This window comes from Globicephala melas, chromosome 7, assembly GCF_963455315.2.
Source record: "Globicephala melas chromosome 7, mGloMel1.2, whole genome shotgun sequence".
In the NCBI taxonomy this organism is placed as follows: domain Eukaryota; kingdom Metazoa; phylum Chordata; class Mammalia; order Artiodactyla; family Delphinidae; genus Globicephala; species Globicephala melas.
This window is the reverse complement of record NC_083320.1, coordinates 34,011,549-34,028,019: the sequence shown is the minus strand read 5'-3', so window position 1 is coordinate 34,028,019 and position 16,471 is coordinate 34,011,549. Positions and strand designations below refer to the sequence as shown.

The window sequence follows — 16,471 nt, the reverse complement described above, 5'->3', positions numbered from 1 at the left end:
TTCCACATTGTCAACAGCTCTAGCTCTCAAAAAGAACATGCTTTTATAAAAAGCATGGCTCTATATCTCATCTGGAATTGCCACCTAACAATAATTCAGGAGTTCTAACAATTATTCTTACCTAAGGTAATCCTTTCTCGTCACTAACTACTGGCCGTAGAGAAACTCTTACAAAAATTTATCCAAATAAAAAGCCCATAATGGGTATGCAGACTAGTGCAGCCGTTCAAAAGAACCATGGAAACTATGTTGTCAAATTAAGTACACACGTACCCTTTGATCCAGCAATTCTGCTCCCAGGTATATCTATCTCAAAGAAATTCTCACATCAGCCCATAAAGAGACAGGTGTGAGATTGTTTCCTGCATTGCTATTTGTGGTAGTAAGCTGAGGGCCTATTCCCTCTAGAGTAATAGGTAAAATGTGGATACATACCATGGAACAATACAGCACTAGAAGTACAGTGCTGAGTGAATTAAGCAGAAGCAAAAGGAGAGAGACACCATAATGCAATTTACATAAATTAAATTTTTTCTGTATTATGAATACATGAAAATGCTTGCCTTGCGGGGAGGAGAGTAGGGGAATTTGGAGCAAGGTATGGGGATAAAAGGGAAATTTTAAAAAAATCTATGAAGTCCTACTGTTCTTTTGGCAGGCTACTTATCGTATAATCATTATTGCAACTCTTCAATCCTTAATGTCTGAACATGTGCCTGGAGGCGAAAACATTTTCTGGAGACAGTATATGCAGAACTAGCAATCTCTGCAATGTAAACTATGTGGGGCACAGTTCCTGACAATTTCTTAAAAGGCCATGTTGCTTTTATATTACTACCTAGCTGCTCTAAAGCAGTGTAATTACATTTCAACTAAAGAAATGGTTAAAAAAAAAATACAAGTGAGATTAAGCCTCAATGTTGACATCTTCAGGTGTTTGGTTATCTGGTAAAAGTTTTGAAGAGAAAAATGTTTAAAGTTCAAAGATGACAAGAGTTTAAAAGTGGTACATAATAAGTTACATTCCTTAAACAAACCTATTTATCATCTGATGAAAATCAGCCACAAGTGACACTGAAATTTCCATTCTGTTTCTCTCTTTTTCTTTAAAACACACAAACACAACACACACATATGCGTGTGTGCACCTTTGTCTTTCATTATAAATAAAATCATATGTTCATTCAAAAAAAATTCAGGCAGTAGATAAATATGGGCAATCAAATAAAAGCTCCTTGTAATATTTTACCATCATTCACTGGGAGATAGACTGTTGATATGCGTTTAGTAGCCTACTCATTTATCTTTCCATGCCAACATATTGTCAATCTACGCCATCTTTTTAATGTAACTCACTTAGTAATGAATTACACAGTATTCAGAATATACAATAATATAACCACCAATTTTTTCCATCAGTGACTTTCTAACAATTGCTCATCCACTTAAAACTCAAGAATCTAAACTTTTTTGTAAAAAGCTGGGTAGTATGTAAGCCTTCAGTCATCTATTATCTTTGTTGTTGTTATTGTTTTTAATCCTTTAAAAATGGAAAAACCATTCTTAGCTTATAGAACTGGCTAGATTTGGCCCACTGGCTATAGTTTGCTGACCTCTGGTCTATACCTTAAATCACAGTATTTTTGCACCACAGAAGAAAACAATGACACAAAACTCTTAAAGAAAATGCAACAAGTAACTGAATAAGTATAATAGTATCAACATCATATTTTCAAAATTCGACTTCTAGACAGGAATTCCAACTTTTGCATGATTTCCCAGTGACAGTGAGTATCAAAAAAGATAGTAGAGGGCTTCCCTGGTGGCGCAGTGGTTGAGAGTCCGCCTGCCGATGCAGGGGACACGGGTTCGTGCCCTGGTCTGGGAAGATCCCACATGCTGCGGAGTGGCTGGGCCTGTGAGCCACGGCCGCTGAGCCTGCGCGTCCAGAGCCTGTGCTCCGCAACGAGAGAGGCCACAACAGTGAGAGGCCCGCGTACCGCAAAAAAAAAAAAAAAAAAAAAGATAGTAGATATATAAAAATCCTAAAACCAGCATAGGCTACTAGTTATACATCTCTAGTTTTATCCCTTTTTCCCATAACCCATTTTTTTCAAACTTGTTTCTGTAAAAGATCATGATTGGCTTAGAAATATGAAATCCATGGCAAATTATTATTTGGCAGTCAAAAATAATTTAGTGACGTCATATGTAGTTTAGTCAAAGAAAATCGGATAGAAAGTAGCTCAAAATTACTAAATGCAAACCTCAGAAGGGTAGTCTTCTTGCACACATTCACAAAATAGTCTTGGTTTAGTTCTCTAAGAGAAAGATCAACTCCATACTTGAACTCTATCTGAAATTCTGTATCCTTTTAAGGGGGCACTATCTTCTCTGAACCACCTGGCAAAAGAGCTACATAATGTTATATAGTATAATCAATTCTAACACTGCAAAAGCTTTTTCAGCATAGGGTTTTCTTATAACTTCTTTAAAGAATGGAGACTGCGTTTAGTGTGAATCACTGAAATTTTTGAAAGTTTGGTAAATGGAGAAAATAAGTTACTTTAAGGGTTATTATTATCAAATTAAACCTAACAAGGCACACATTTCATCATTTTAACATCAACAGTGGAGCTCCTCTTAGGAAAGAAATGCTTTTTGTTCAGGAAAATACATGGAAAAGGCACTTAGGGTGGAAGGTAAGGCCTTGCAGCATCAAAGGAAGGCAAAGATGCTCTGCATAAGACTAGGGAAACAATTGTTTGTTTTTTCCCCTCTGGAGAGGGAGAGAGAAGGCAAGGGGAAGAAATCCCATCCAGATGGCAGTAATTCAGAGGCCACAGAACACTAGGAATTTGCAGAAGTCTTAGGGAGGGTTTTTGGCTTCTCCATAACATGAAACTGAAGGTTCAAGCCAACTGTTTAGTTCTTAAAGGGTCGGTCTGGATACTCAGATGACATTTAGGTATAGACATGTTAAAATAGTCACAAGAGTGGTTGCTATCAGGAATTTATATTCCAGGATATTAATAAAGTCATCATAGCTATATTTTAAATCTTTTTTTAAACATAGAAAATTATGTCCTTTTGACTAAAGTAATGATTAAAAAAAGAAAAAAAAAACAATTATAGGTCTTCAAAAATGGATAATGCAGAGGAAATGGCATTATAAAGTTTGTGGATTTCCTATTCTCTTAACCAAAAATGGGGGGAAACATCTCGAGCAGAGGCATTTTACATAATAGATTATGTGGGTACTAAAATATGTACTATACTTCTAGAACCAAATAAATCCTTCCACAACAAATCAGAAAGCATTTTCTTTCAACGTTAACTGGTAAAATTTAGGTAGTAGAGTAAATCAAAAGACACCATCACCTGAAAACCTACAAACACTTCACAGAAGGTTAAGAAATAAACCAAACAGATATAATCATGCTGGCAGACTTAAGAATACTTCTGTATAATCTGCTCTTCCAGACTTAGCTTCAAATCAAATAGCCAAGAAGATGCCCTGAAACAGCACTTTCACAGAGTAGTAAGGTAAATTCAAATTTTAAAAACAGAAATTCAAGAAGAAGTTCAAAATCCACGTCCTCATTTTTTTAAAAAATTTTTATTGGAGTATAGTTGATTTACAATGTTGTGTTAGTTTCAGGTGTACAGCAAAGTGAATCTGTTATACACATACATATAGCCTCTCTTTTTTAGATTCTTCTGTGTCCTCATTTCTGTCTCCTCTAACAATCAAACATAAACTTGCTTTTGGTGGCTTAAGGTGATCCTAAAGCCTTCAGTTATTTTAAAATTAAAATACTTAAAGCCTTTAGAAGTAAAAGTTTCCAAAAGCTGCCAAAAGAAAAACTGTAGGCAAGATAGCTCTTCAGATCAATGAAGTAATCAGTGGCACGAGGATATGCAATCTTATATGACCAGGAACAGGGTGCAACTTAAAATGGGGGTGAGTGATGGTCAGGATAGAATATTTATTATAAACATATTTATAAACATATATAATTCTCGAATGATTCTAGAATTCTGCATATCTAAGACATATAACCATGTTAGTAATATAATTCTACTAGGCAAGAGACATTCAAATTATATTATGGTTTAGACACAAAACTCACTGTTTTCCGAATCAGTTGTCACAGTCAACTCCAGGACTTCAAGATAAGGTTATCTTTTGAGGGAGAACTGACATGTAGTGGATGATTTTGGTTTGCCAATGAAATTCAGGAATCAATCAATCTGTTACTTGTTCTGAGCTGCTAAAAATAATAAGTGGACTATAGATCAAAATAAATCCTTATTCCAAAAAATTAAGTCCACCTATATCTCAATACCTTGCAAATGCCAGGCATTCAATAAACATCTGTTAAATGAATGAATCAATCTGTAGTCAAGTTACACCCTTGCAATCTGCAGTAGGGAGAAAATGGAGCCACATGAGAAACAGAAGACAGTTAGAGCATCTGAAAACTGAAGGCTTTCTTAACCCAATTTACAAAGATCTGCATAGGCCTCCCATGGGTTTCAGTAAGAAATGTGAGCATACAAGCAGGGCTATATCAGTTAAGCCCATCAGTTACATTGAAGTTGAAAACATCCCCTAGAAACGGGTTTGACAACAGTGTGGCAAAAAACCAGAAAACGTTTAATACTTGTATCCCCCGCTTTTTGAAAGTTGACTTTACGCCACTTTGCTTTTATGAAAGACCTACATTAGTACCTGTTTTCTCTAACTAAAAAAATGAAAAAAAGACATTTGTTTTGCAGAGAAGTGTTATAGAGGCAGTGGTCACCCTGAGCAGTGAGAGGGGCACCACCAAGCTCCTTCCCAGGGAACTACACTCAGCATCTCAGCATCAAGCCTCTATAGCCTTGAACCGTGTCTGTGACCATCTGCGCTTTATCCTGACTTATTTTGTGCAGCTGTTAGTAAGATGTGTCCTAAGGTAATTAGTTCGCTTTATACCGGCTTTCCAAAAGGTTTCATAGGAACGCTCTACTTTCTGATAGCAGGGGAGACTTGTACCCAATCCTCCCACCCCATACCCATTTTATTTTAGAAACATTGATAGTAAGATGTTTTCTCCTTAAAGTTAAGACATGGTAATGAGAAAGGTCCAACAGACTGCAATGGGAAGGGGGAAAAAGTCCTTAGATAGAATAGAATAAAAAGAAGTTGATGACTCAGGAGCATAACTATGACTAGCAATTACTGTATTATGGTGACTATGGCGATATGCTCCAGGATTATAAGCTTTTAAAGAGTTCTTTCTCCCTATACTAAATGATCTCAAATTACTAATTTTTTGGAGACTTAAGTCCACTTCTAATTTTCTTTTCTCCCTCACTGTGAGGCTATCAACCTTTGTTGCCAGTGTGCCTCTCCCTTTTCTAACCTGCTGTTGGCTGAGAAACCAGATTATCAGAGAACCCAGAAGTTGTCTGCTTGAGACCGAACCCTAGGACCTGTTTTTTGACCCTTGGCTAGTTCCTCAAGTACCTTTTCTTTCATCCCTTCAGCACTAGGGATTCAGCTGGCTTGCTTCTCTTCCTTTGGCACTGTTACCAAGTGCCTTTCTCATCTGGTGTTCTTTTCTCTAGGCTGGCTATGAATATGCTCTGTCCTTTCTTTACTGTCTCCTAAGAAAAGTATAGGTCCTCGTCTCTTTCGTGAGAATTTTACTGTTAATCACTATAGAGAAATACAGTGGAAACACGGAGAAAATGGTTTAGGAAATCTTAAAATTTTTTATTGTGACTTTGCTCCTTAATCAGTATTTACTGACTCCCCTACTTGAATGCTCCCAGAAGACTGTATGCTCAATTTTTTCCTCACTACACTATGAGCTCCTTGAAAGAAGCTATCTTATTTTTGTATGCCCCAAACCTTAAAGCAACTGACATACAGTAGGCTCGCAATACATGCCCAACTATAAGCTTAATGATTAAAAATGTCAACACACTGAATTACAGAAGTAACTGAATGAACAAAATTGATTATTAATACACTTCAGTCCAGCATCAACTAAATGAATTGCCCTGAAGAACAAAATCAAGCTAAGATTGAATATTTGAAAGAAAGCACTGTATTTGCTTTATGGAAAACTCTGTATAAGAGTTTGTTGATAAAAGGGTGATATATCATTGTTATAGCTGTGACACAGTACCCACTTTTCTTGTAATAACTAAAGAGAATGAGTTGTCAGTTTTGTCAGAAAGCTAAACCTGAACCTTTGGCTCACTGCTTAGTTTTATCATGTTTTCCACAAAGAGCATTTGCAGCTGTTTATGAATACATTTAAAATAAGCCCCATATCAAATAAGAAATGACCAAATATCTTCTTTAAGAAACTCACAATCAATAATATGTCTCATTTGTAATCTTTCAATTTTGTGACTAAACATAAAACAAAGTCACACTCAGCCATTTAGCCTAGTACTAGCTAAAAAGAGAATGGTTGAAAAGAAAATTTTTTTTTAGGTTGTTAAAGGCTTTAGGAATAGTAGTGCCACCTCAGAGACATTGTAGTTGGTTTCCAGTCTCCTCTTCCTTTCTGCCTTCAGACAGAGAGTGCTCTCTCTTAACTAACAAGCTTCCCTTTGTTTTGATTTATACCACTGGTCTGAATAACCCCAAAGCACCATGCAACATGCCTATGACTGAAAGCAATTAAGAGCTGAAAGCAGAGTTCTGGCACTTGGACCCCAAACATGTACTTACTTTACACAAGTGATGAATTTTTGAGAAAGCCATTTTCTAAGTTGACACAGATTTTAAATATAAAGTAGTTAAGTTCTCCTGAAAAGGTCACAAAACCATGTGGAGAGGGGCTGCTGAAAATTCTTCACCCATGGGCGTCACCCCATAGACATGCCCTCCATCATCCTCTTCAATGGCCTTCTTTTCTGAGACAATTCCATACCACACCTTTCTCACTCTTCTCTGAACCCCTATCTGTCCTCCATCTCTCTTTCTCTCATTCCTCCCACCAATAAACCCACATAATCTATAGCTAGATTTCTCTCCAAACTCTGAGAATTAAGTACAAACATAATCTCAGTCATACACTTATTAATGGCAGTGGAAATTAGCAATCCTCTAAGAAGAGGAACTGCGTGGCTGGAAGACAGAAGGGGAAAAGAAACTTATTTTTCATCATTTCCTTCCAATTTTCCTACCACGTGTATATGTCCATCCAGTTAAAAAATAATGAAATGTATGTTATTTGTAAGTCTCTACTCCTGCCTTCTCGCAACTTTGCTCTACTGGTTATCGCTATACTCCACTAGCTTCACCCTCTTCCTTGGCCTATTATCATGTCCAAAGTCTTCTATTTTATTAAAAACAGATAAAATAAAAGTTTAAAAATCTCCCTTCCCCAAGACTCTGGGTTCCCCTCTAGCTGCTTTCCTCAGCCAAGCTTCCTCACAGAGTATGACTCTCATGCCCTTCTCCTCACCTCTCATTCATCCTTCATCTCTGGTTCAATATTTCTGACCATTCCTTACTTCAACTTTCCTCCTGTGGCCTCCTGGAGCCTACATCTTACAAAGAATGCTCTTTCTCAAATCCCTCCTTTGGATCACCCAGCTCCCTCCCCTTGATCCTTAAATGTTGTTGATGCCAGAGTTCCAGTTGTGACCATGTACTTGTTTTTAATGTACCTTTGTGCAAACCATTCACGACCACAGATTAACCACTTCTTTCGTGTTAATAACTCCCAATCAGGCTCTTCAGACCAGACTTCTTCCTGAGTTCCACTCAAATCTCTCACAGACTGATTATGATCCCTTGAACTGATCCACTGAACAGCAGATACCTCCTTTCTCTCACCTTGCCACATTCAATCCATTATCAAATCCTGCATAGTCTAATACCAATATATCTCAAACACACCCACTTCTCTTCATCCCCTCTTCTACCATCCTAATTCAAGCCATCATCATTTCTTAGAATATGAAAAACCTAACAGACTCCATGCTTAATCTCCTCTCTATTCTCCATAAGGCAACAAGAATAAAGTTTTTAAAACTAAACTCCTTTTAAAAAAATTCAAGGTGTTCATAATATACAGAATAAAATCCACACTTCTAATCAGTCTCCAAGGTTCAGCCCCGTCTGGCCCCTGACTACTTCTCCTCTCTCATCTTGCACCACTCTCCTCTTTGCTCATACTCAGTCACAGGCCTCCTGTCATTTCTTTCCGCTTCCTCATCATACTCTCTCCTATCCTGGGCCTTTGCAACTGTTCACTGTACCCAGAATACTCTCCCCTCTTGTTCTTTATATGGAACTACTTCTCACCCCTCAGGTCTCAGCTGAAAAGTCACCCTCTGGGAGACGTTACCAGTCCACCTGGTCTGAAGTAGCCTCCCCTACTACCTTTATTTTCTAACTTAGCATCTAATGTTTCTTTCCCAACATATATTACAATTTACTTCCTGGAAGTCCTCTTCCAGACAGGAAGGGGGAAAGTGCTATCTTCTCCCTTTCCACCTCCTTGCTGATCAGAATGGAAATACAATGGCAGGAGCTCAAGCAACTCAATAAATATTTGTTGTTGAAATGAACTATTAACTGAACTGGTGGGTGAATTCTTTCACCATTAACATGTATAACTATCAACTCCATTGTTAAACAACATAGTCATAGACACTCTTAAATTAGACCCTATTTTATTTGAACTATTCCTTCCTTCTTCATGACTTGTCAGAAACCTTTCTAAAAAGAAAGAACTCACAGTTTGGCAAAATGACAGAGATATATGGATAAGCTTCAAAGATCTCAATGATCTTTACAACATGAATTAGTTCCACTTCTGTACCACAGGTAGACTTTGTGTGCTCATTTTCTAGCATGAATAAACCATAATACAGGGTGCAGTTAATCAGAACGTCCCAAGGTTACATGAGTCAGTAGTAAAGCTAGCAATAAAGTGAGAGCATTACATATTAAGAAGTCAGTTATAAAAGAAATTACTTTTTTTAAATTAAATTAATTTTTTTATACAGCATGTTCTTATGAGTTACCTATTTTATACATATTAGTGTATATATGTCAATCCCAATCTCCCAGTTCATCCCACCACACCCCCCCAAAAGAAATTTCAATAAATGATTTCAATTAACAACCGGTCAACTAGCTGCTTACAGGACAGCTTTCAATAAATGCCTCTTGAATTAAACTAAAAGTACTGGAAAGGGATAAAAAGTAATATACAACAGTCTCTGTCTTAAGGGAAGATGAATATCTAAGAAATCTAAAATCTGATGGGGAAAGTTCCAATGATCTCCATGATCTAGATTAGATCTAAGATCTAATGATCAAAGAACTGTAAGAATTTAAGAAAATACCACCAGATAAGAAATAAGTAACTAATGAGTATTAGAACAGAACTGTTGTATAGATAGTCAGTGGGGGGAGAGTTCTTTTCTAGCTGAAGTAGCCTGGCTTCACACAGGAGTAAGATTTAATACAGGGCTCCTCAAGGATGGAAAGATTTCAATAGTGAGAATGGGGGTATCCAGTAGGTAAAGGACATAGAAAGAAAAAGAGGCCCCAAAGCAAACAGCAGGCAGAGCCAATTTGGCAGCAGTGTACAGACAAACTTAAGTGGGAATGATTATGGGGAAGATACTTGGAGCTTTAAATTTGGCTAGTTAAGATTAGGAAGTCTGCCCGAATAGCCAAAGCAACGCTGAGAAAGAAAAACAGAGTTGGAGGAATCAGGCGCTCCGACTTCAAACTATACCACAAAGCTACAGTAATCAAGACAGTATGGTACTGGCACAAAAACAGAAATATAGATCAATGGTACAGGATAGAATTCCCAGAGATAAACACACGCACATATGGGCACCTAATTTACAATCAAGGAGGCAAGAACATACAATGGAGAAAAGACAGCCTCTTCAATAAGTGATGCTGGGAAAACTGGACAGCTACAGGTAAAAGAATGAAATTAGAACATTATCTAACACCATACACAAAAATAAAATCCAAATGAATTAAAGACTTAAATGTAAGACCACACACACTATAAAACTCTTAGAGGAAAATATAGGAAAAACACTCTTGGACATAAACCACAGCAAGATCTTTTTTGACCCACCCCTAGAGTAATGGAAATAAAAACAAAAATAAACAAATGGGACTTAATGAAACTTAAAAGCATTTGCACAGCAAAGGAAACCATAAACAAGACAAAAAGACAACCCTCAGAATGGGAGAAAGTATTTGCAAATGAAACAACAGACAAAGGATTAACCTCCAAAATATACAAACAGCTCATGGAGCTCAATATCAAAAAAACAAACAATCCAGTTAAAACATGGGCAAAAGACGTAAATAGACATTTCACCAAGGAAGACATACAGATGGCCAAGAGGCACATGAAAAGATGCTCAACATCATTAATCACTAGAGAAATGCAAATCAAAACTACAATGAGGTATCACCTCACACCAGTCAGAATGGCTATTATCAAAAAATCTAGAAACAATAAATGCTGGAAAGGGTGTGGTGAAAAGGGAACCCTCCTGCACTGCTGGTAGGAATGTATATTGATACAACCACTATGGAAAACAGCATGGAGGTTCCTTAAAAAACTAAAAATAGAACTACCATATGACCCAGCAATCCCACTACTTGGCACGTACCCTGAGAAAATCATAATTCAGAAAGAGACATGCACCACAATGTTCATTGCAGCACTATTTACAATAGCCAGGACATGGAACCAACCTAAATGTCCACTGACAAATGAATGGATAAAGATGTAGCACATGTATACAATGGAATATTACTTAGCCATAAAAAGAAACGAAATTGAGTTATTTGTAGTGAGGTGGCTGGACCTAGAGTCTGTCATACAGAGTGAAGTAGGTCAGAAAGAGAAAAACAAATACTGTATGCTAACGCATATATATGGAATCTTAAAAAAAAAAAGGTATTGATGAATCTAGTTGCAGGGCAGGAATAAAGAAGTAGACATAGAAAATGGACTTGAGGACATGGGGTGGGAGGGCGAAGCCGAGGTGAAGTGAGAGTAGCATCCACGTGTACATATATACATATATACGCTACCGAATGTAAAATAGTTGACTGGTGGGAAACAGCAGCATAGCACAGGGTGATTGGCTTGGTGCTTTGCGATGACCTAGAGGGGTGGGGTAGGGAGGAAGGGAGGGAGGCTCAAGAGGGAGGGGATATGGGGACATGTGTATGTTTATGGCTGATTCGCTTTGTTGTGCAACAGAAACTAACACAGTATTGTGAAGCAATTATACACCAATAAAGATCTATTAAAAAATAAGAAAAAAAGGATCAGGAAGTCTGAACTTGATTACACAGGGTACAAGTTCCTTCCTTTCTTTGTTTTCTTTTTTTAATAAATTTATTTATTTATTTTATTTTTGGCTGAGTTGGGTCTTCGTTACTGCATGCGGGCTTTCTCTAGTTGCAGCGAGCAGGGGCTACTCTTCATTGCAGTGCATGGGCTTCTCATTGTGGTGGCTTCTCTTGTTGTGGAGCACAGGCTCTAGGTGTGTGGGCTTCAGTAGTTGAGGCACGTGAGCTCCAGAGTGCAGGCTCAGTAGCTGTGGCGCCCGGGCTTAGCTGCTCCGTGGTATGTGGGATCTTCCCATACTAGGGCTTGAATCTGTGTCCCCTGCATTGGCAGGCAGATTCTTAACCACTGTGCCACCAGAGAAGCCCCTCTTTTTTTTTTTTTTCCGATTAAAACTTTTTTTTTTCCTACCATGAAACAATATTGTTTGGTCAGTTGGTCACAACTGGGTTCTAAGTCTTTTTTTTTTAATCTATTTTTTATTGAAGTATAGTTCAATTACAATGTTGTGTTAATTACTGCTGTACAGCAAAGTGACTCAATTATACATATATGTACCTTCTTTTTCATATTCTTTTCCATTATGGTTTAACACAGAATAATGAATATAGTTCCCTGTTCTATTCAGTAGGACCTTGTTGTTTACCCATTCTGTATATACCAGTTTGCATCTGCTAACCCCAAACTCCCACTCCAACCCTCTCCCTCCTCCCTCCTCCTTGGCAACCACCAGTCTGTTCTCTGTGTCCCCGATTCTGCTTCTGTTTAATAGGTAGGTTCATTTGTATCATTTAAATTCCACATATAAGTGAGATCATATGGTATTTGTCTTTCTCTTTCTGACTTACTTCACTTAGTATGATAATCTCCAGTTCCATCCATGTTGCTAAAAATGGCATTATTTCATTCTTTTTTATGGCTGAGTAATATTCCATTGTATATATGTACCACATCTTCTTTATCCATTCATCTGTCAATGGACATTTAGGTGGGTTCCATATCCTGGCTATTGTGAATAGTGCTGTTATGAACATAGGGGTGCATGTATCTTTTTGAATTATGGTTTTGTCCGGATATATACCCAGGAGTGGGATTGCTGGATGATATGGTAATTCTATTTTTAGTTTTCTGAGGAATCTCCATACTGTTTTCCACAGTGGCTGCACCAGCTGACATTCCCACCAACAGTGTAGGAGGGGGAACAAGTTTCTAAGTGGAAAGTGACATTTGAAAAATAAATCTGGAGTCAGAATACAGGACAAATTTCAGGAATGGAGACATTAGAGACAGAAAAATAATTAAGAAATTTTACCACGTTATGCCTGAATTATTGTTAATAAAGGCATAAACTAGGTGAATAGAAACAGTAAGAGGGATGTGTGGAATTTGTGAGACAGTAAAATAGGACTTACGTGTTAAGTTGGGACTAGATGAACTTTATTGATCCTCTCCTAAAAGATAATTACTTCTAGTATACACCTCAATCATTTGGCTTAAAAACCTCACAATTTTCCTTGTCCCTCACTCCCCTAAGAGTGCTCTTTCTCAGACATTTGCTGCCCCCCACCTACCATCCCCCAAACTGGCTTCTCCAACCACATAATATATTCCAGCCAAAACAAAGGACTATATTTACTAGTTCCCTAGACAAACCAGGAAATTCCCAAACCAATGACTTTGTTCATGCTATGTTGTCTTTAATGTCCTCTCTCTGTTCTTCGTACCCAAAGTCTAGACATTCTTCACACCCCAGGTCAATACCACTTTTCCCACCAAGCTCTCTCAGAGGCCCCAACTCAAAGTAAGTGTTGTCTCCCAATACTCTCCATTTTTCTCTGAAACACTTTTTTCAAAAAACCTTGCAATTGTTCCTTATCTCCTCTGGTAAACTATATACTCCCCATGGTAAACATAGCCAATTTATTTCTGTATTCCTTCCTTCTCTTTTCATAGGTACTTGAAGATCTTGATAAATAATATATGGCAACGGCACAGTATAATGGCTAAAAGCACAGACTCTGAAGACAGACTGTTTGAATCTGAATCTTAATACTGCCATTTATTAGCTACGTGACCATGGGCAAGTTACTTAATCTCTGTATGCTACAATATCTTTATGTATAAAATGGAGATAATAAGAGTAGATATTTCATAAAGTTGTCAGAGGACTTGGCTTAGAACAGTATAAGCATCATAAAAGTATCTATTAAATACAGTGGAAAAATACTGAATATTCTGTGATACGTGAGTAAAGCTTTATTTATCTATGGAAAGCAAAATGAAGCCAGTCTCTAGGTACTAAATAGGTATATACAAATTCTTCCTAAATCTTCTTATGTATTCCCTAAGGGTTAGCTGTGTCCTTTAAAGTCTTCCTTATGTTAACAATGGTTCTGTTGTAGTTTGACATTTCAATTTCTGAGAAAATATTTAGTTCAGCTTCCTGTGACAATAAGACACCTAATTGATCTTCTTGCCTCCAGTCTTACCCCCTTAAATCCATCCTCCCATGGCTCAAAGAGTATCTTTCTAAAATGCAGACCTAATGTTTTCCCACTGCTACAAACCCCCTCCATTCCATCCCCGATAGGATAAAGTTTAAAATCCTTAGAGTCTCATACAAATTCCTCCAAATATGGACCCTGCCTAGTCTCCAGTTTCATCTCTCAACACTTTTTACCATAAAACCTAATCACCCGGCCACATCTCAAAAGCTTTTTGTATGTCGTTCCTTTTGCTAGAACATCTCTCCATTAGTTTGCTAGGGCCACCATAACAAAATACCACAGACTGGGTAGCTTAAACAACAGAAGTTTATTTTCTCACAGTTCTGGAGGCTAGAAGTCTAAGATCAACATGTCAGCAACACTGGTTTCTCGTGAGGCTTGCAGATGGCTGCCTTCTCAATGTGTCCTCACGTGGTTTTTTTTTTCCTATATGCACATGTCCCTGGTGTCTTTTTGTGTCCAAAGTTCCTATTCTTATAAGGTTACCAGTCAGAATGAATTATAACACACCTTAAAGGTCTCATTTTAACTTAATTACCTCTTTAAAGGCCCCATCTCCAAATACAGTCACATTCTGAGGTTATGGGGGCTAGGACTTCAACTTACAAATTTTGGAGAAACACAATTCAGCCCACAACAACTCCTTCTCCTTTTCTTTAGCCAGGCTAATTCCCATTTGTTTTTCCAAGACTGGCCCAAGCCTTCCCATCCAGGCAGATTTCACTGCCCTGTCTCTGTGTTCCCATAGTACTTCTGCATGCTGCTCTCTGTATGCTGCTATCCCATTAACACACTATCCCAGTTGTCTCTTCCTTCTTCAGACTGTATTCCTTAAAAGCAGAGACTAAATCTCTAGCACTTAGCACAGTGTCTGTTCCACTGAAGGTATTTACTAAGGATTTGATTATTTAGGGAAAGTAGAAGAACATGGACTTTGAAGAAAGGCAAGCGTGAGTTCAAATCCTGGCTATACCATTTACTTATCTTGTGGCTTTCGACAAGTCACTAAATGCTGACCTTCCATTCTACATAAGGCAGTTATAAAGATAAATGACTTAATTATAATAAAAGCATCCAGTTGTAGGGTTGGTACATAGTAGGTGCTCAATAAATGTTAGAGTACAGATTCTGGGATTGCCTGGGTTTGACACCCAATTCCACCACTTGGTAGCTGAATGACCTTGGGTATGTTAACTTATCCTCTGCTTCAGTTGCTTATCTATTAAGAACATCTCACACTGCTACTGTGAGGATAAGTTAATATAGGTAAAATATTTAGACAGGTATCTAACACTTATAAGTACTATACAAATGTTTCCTATTATATGATCACTGCAGATCTGAACTAATATGACTGGAAATCATGAATAATTTAGTTCATTCAATTATGAAGTTATTTTAAATGTGAATATTACTTTAATGCCTCAGATTTCTTACCACTAAACAGGATAGTAACTAAAGAGGTTCAAAAACTGGTACGGATGATATAAACAAAGATCAAAATAAACATGAAATAATATCATCTGCCTCATTCCTTATATTAGTGTTTAAACATACTTTGGGTATTGAAGTAAAAAATCTTAAGAAACAAGTTTTTCTAGTCTTTGCGACTACAGATGTTAACCATTTGCAGTAGAGAATAACACTCCTTGGCTCATATTTTCAATTTCAGAACCACTAAACCTTTGAACTGGAAAGACCTTTGAGATGAAAGACCAGTCCTATCATGGCTTACATTAAGTAAACAGGTGGATTTGTAACGGGCTTTCAGGGTCTTAATAAGCAGCTCTATGGAGGACGGGAATTACAAGCAGAGAGAATAACTGGTTCAAAAGTACTAAAGCAGGGTTCATAACTTATTCTAAATGTCCAAGGTATGTAGTAGGAACCAGTATTAGGAAATAACGCTGGAAAATGCCTTTGAATCATCCAAACTTTAAGGTCAGTAATTTCTGAAGTAGGTACCTGACCTGTAACTTTGAAGTAAGGCAGATCTAGGTATGAATCTCCACTTGTTACATAAGCAAAGCTGAGCCTCAGATTATGCAACAGGGTTATTATAGTGATTAAGTGATCAAATGTACATACAGCTCATAACTGAGATGCCTGGCTGATTGAAAGTACTCAAATTTTTGTCTTTCTGACCCCTGTCACCATACGAATAAAAATCTGCAAAATAATAAAACACTGTCTTTCATACAGTATGCGTTTGCTGAATGTCTGAGACTTGTTGAACATTACTTAATTTTAAAAACAGAAAGCTGGAATAACTGCTGAAATGATCAAGTGTCTTCATCCCTGCCCTTTCTCCCCACCAAATGTCCTTCACAATTTCTTCGCAAGTGTCACTGCACCACCATTAACAGGCTATTAACATGCTGTAGCTTCCAATTCTACAGCAAAGATTTGAAGGTCAGGAAAAAATAATCATTGAAATAGATAAAACAAAACTAAACTAAACAAAACTGGAAGAGTCCATTTCATTTTATTCCTATGGTCCATTCTAGCTTGATGAATTTCCAGTGAAAAGTTAGTTTCTGACGCAGAAACTGCAGGTTTAAATAAAAGGTTCGTGGTCAAGTAACTGAATTCACCGCTATT

At 37.4% G+C, this 16,471-nt stretch overlaps 1 protein-coding gene across 3 annotated transcripts in view; it reads right to left on the bottom strand.

Moving 5' to 3' along the window:
• The window catches only part of TRAK2 (trafficking kinesin protein 2), a 70,867-nt gene that overhangs the window by 52,721 nt on the left and 1,675 nt on the right, over positions 1-16,471 (bottom strand). The window contains exon 1 of one of the 3 annotated variants that reach the window (XM_070045926.1): positions 4,134-4,181. The exons of the other annotated variants lie outside the window; for them this stretch is intronic. The gene's annotated coding sequence lies outside the window, so the exon portion shown is untranslated. Of the gene's footprint in view, positions 1-4,133; positions 4,182-16,471 lie in introns of those variants that run through there. 3 annotated transcript variants of the gene reach the window in all.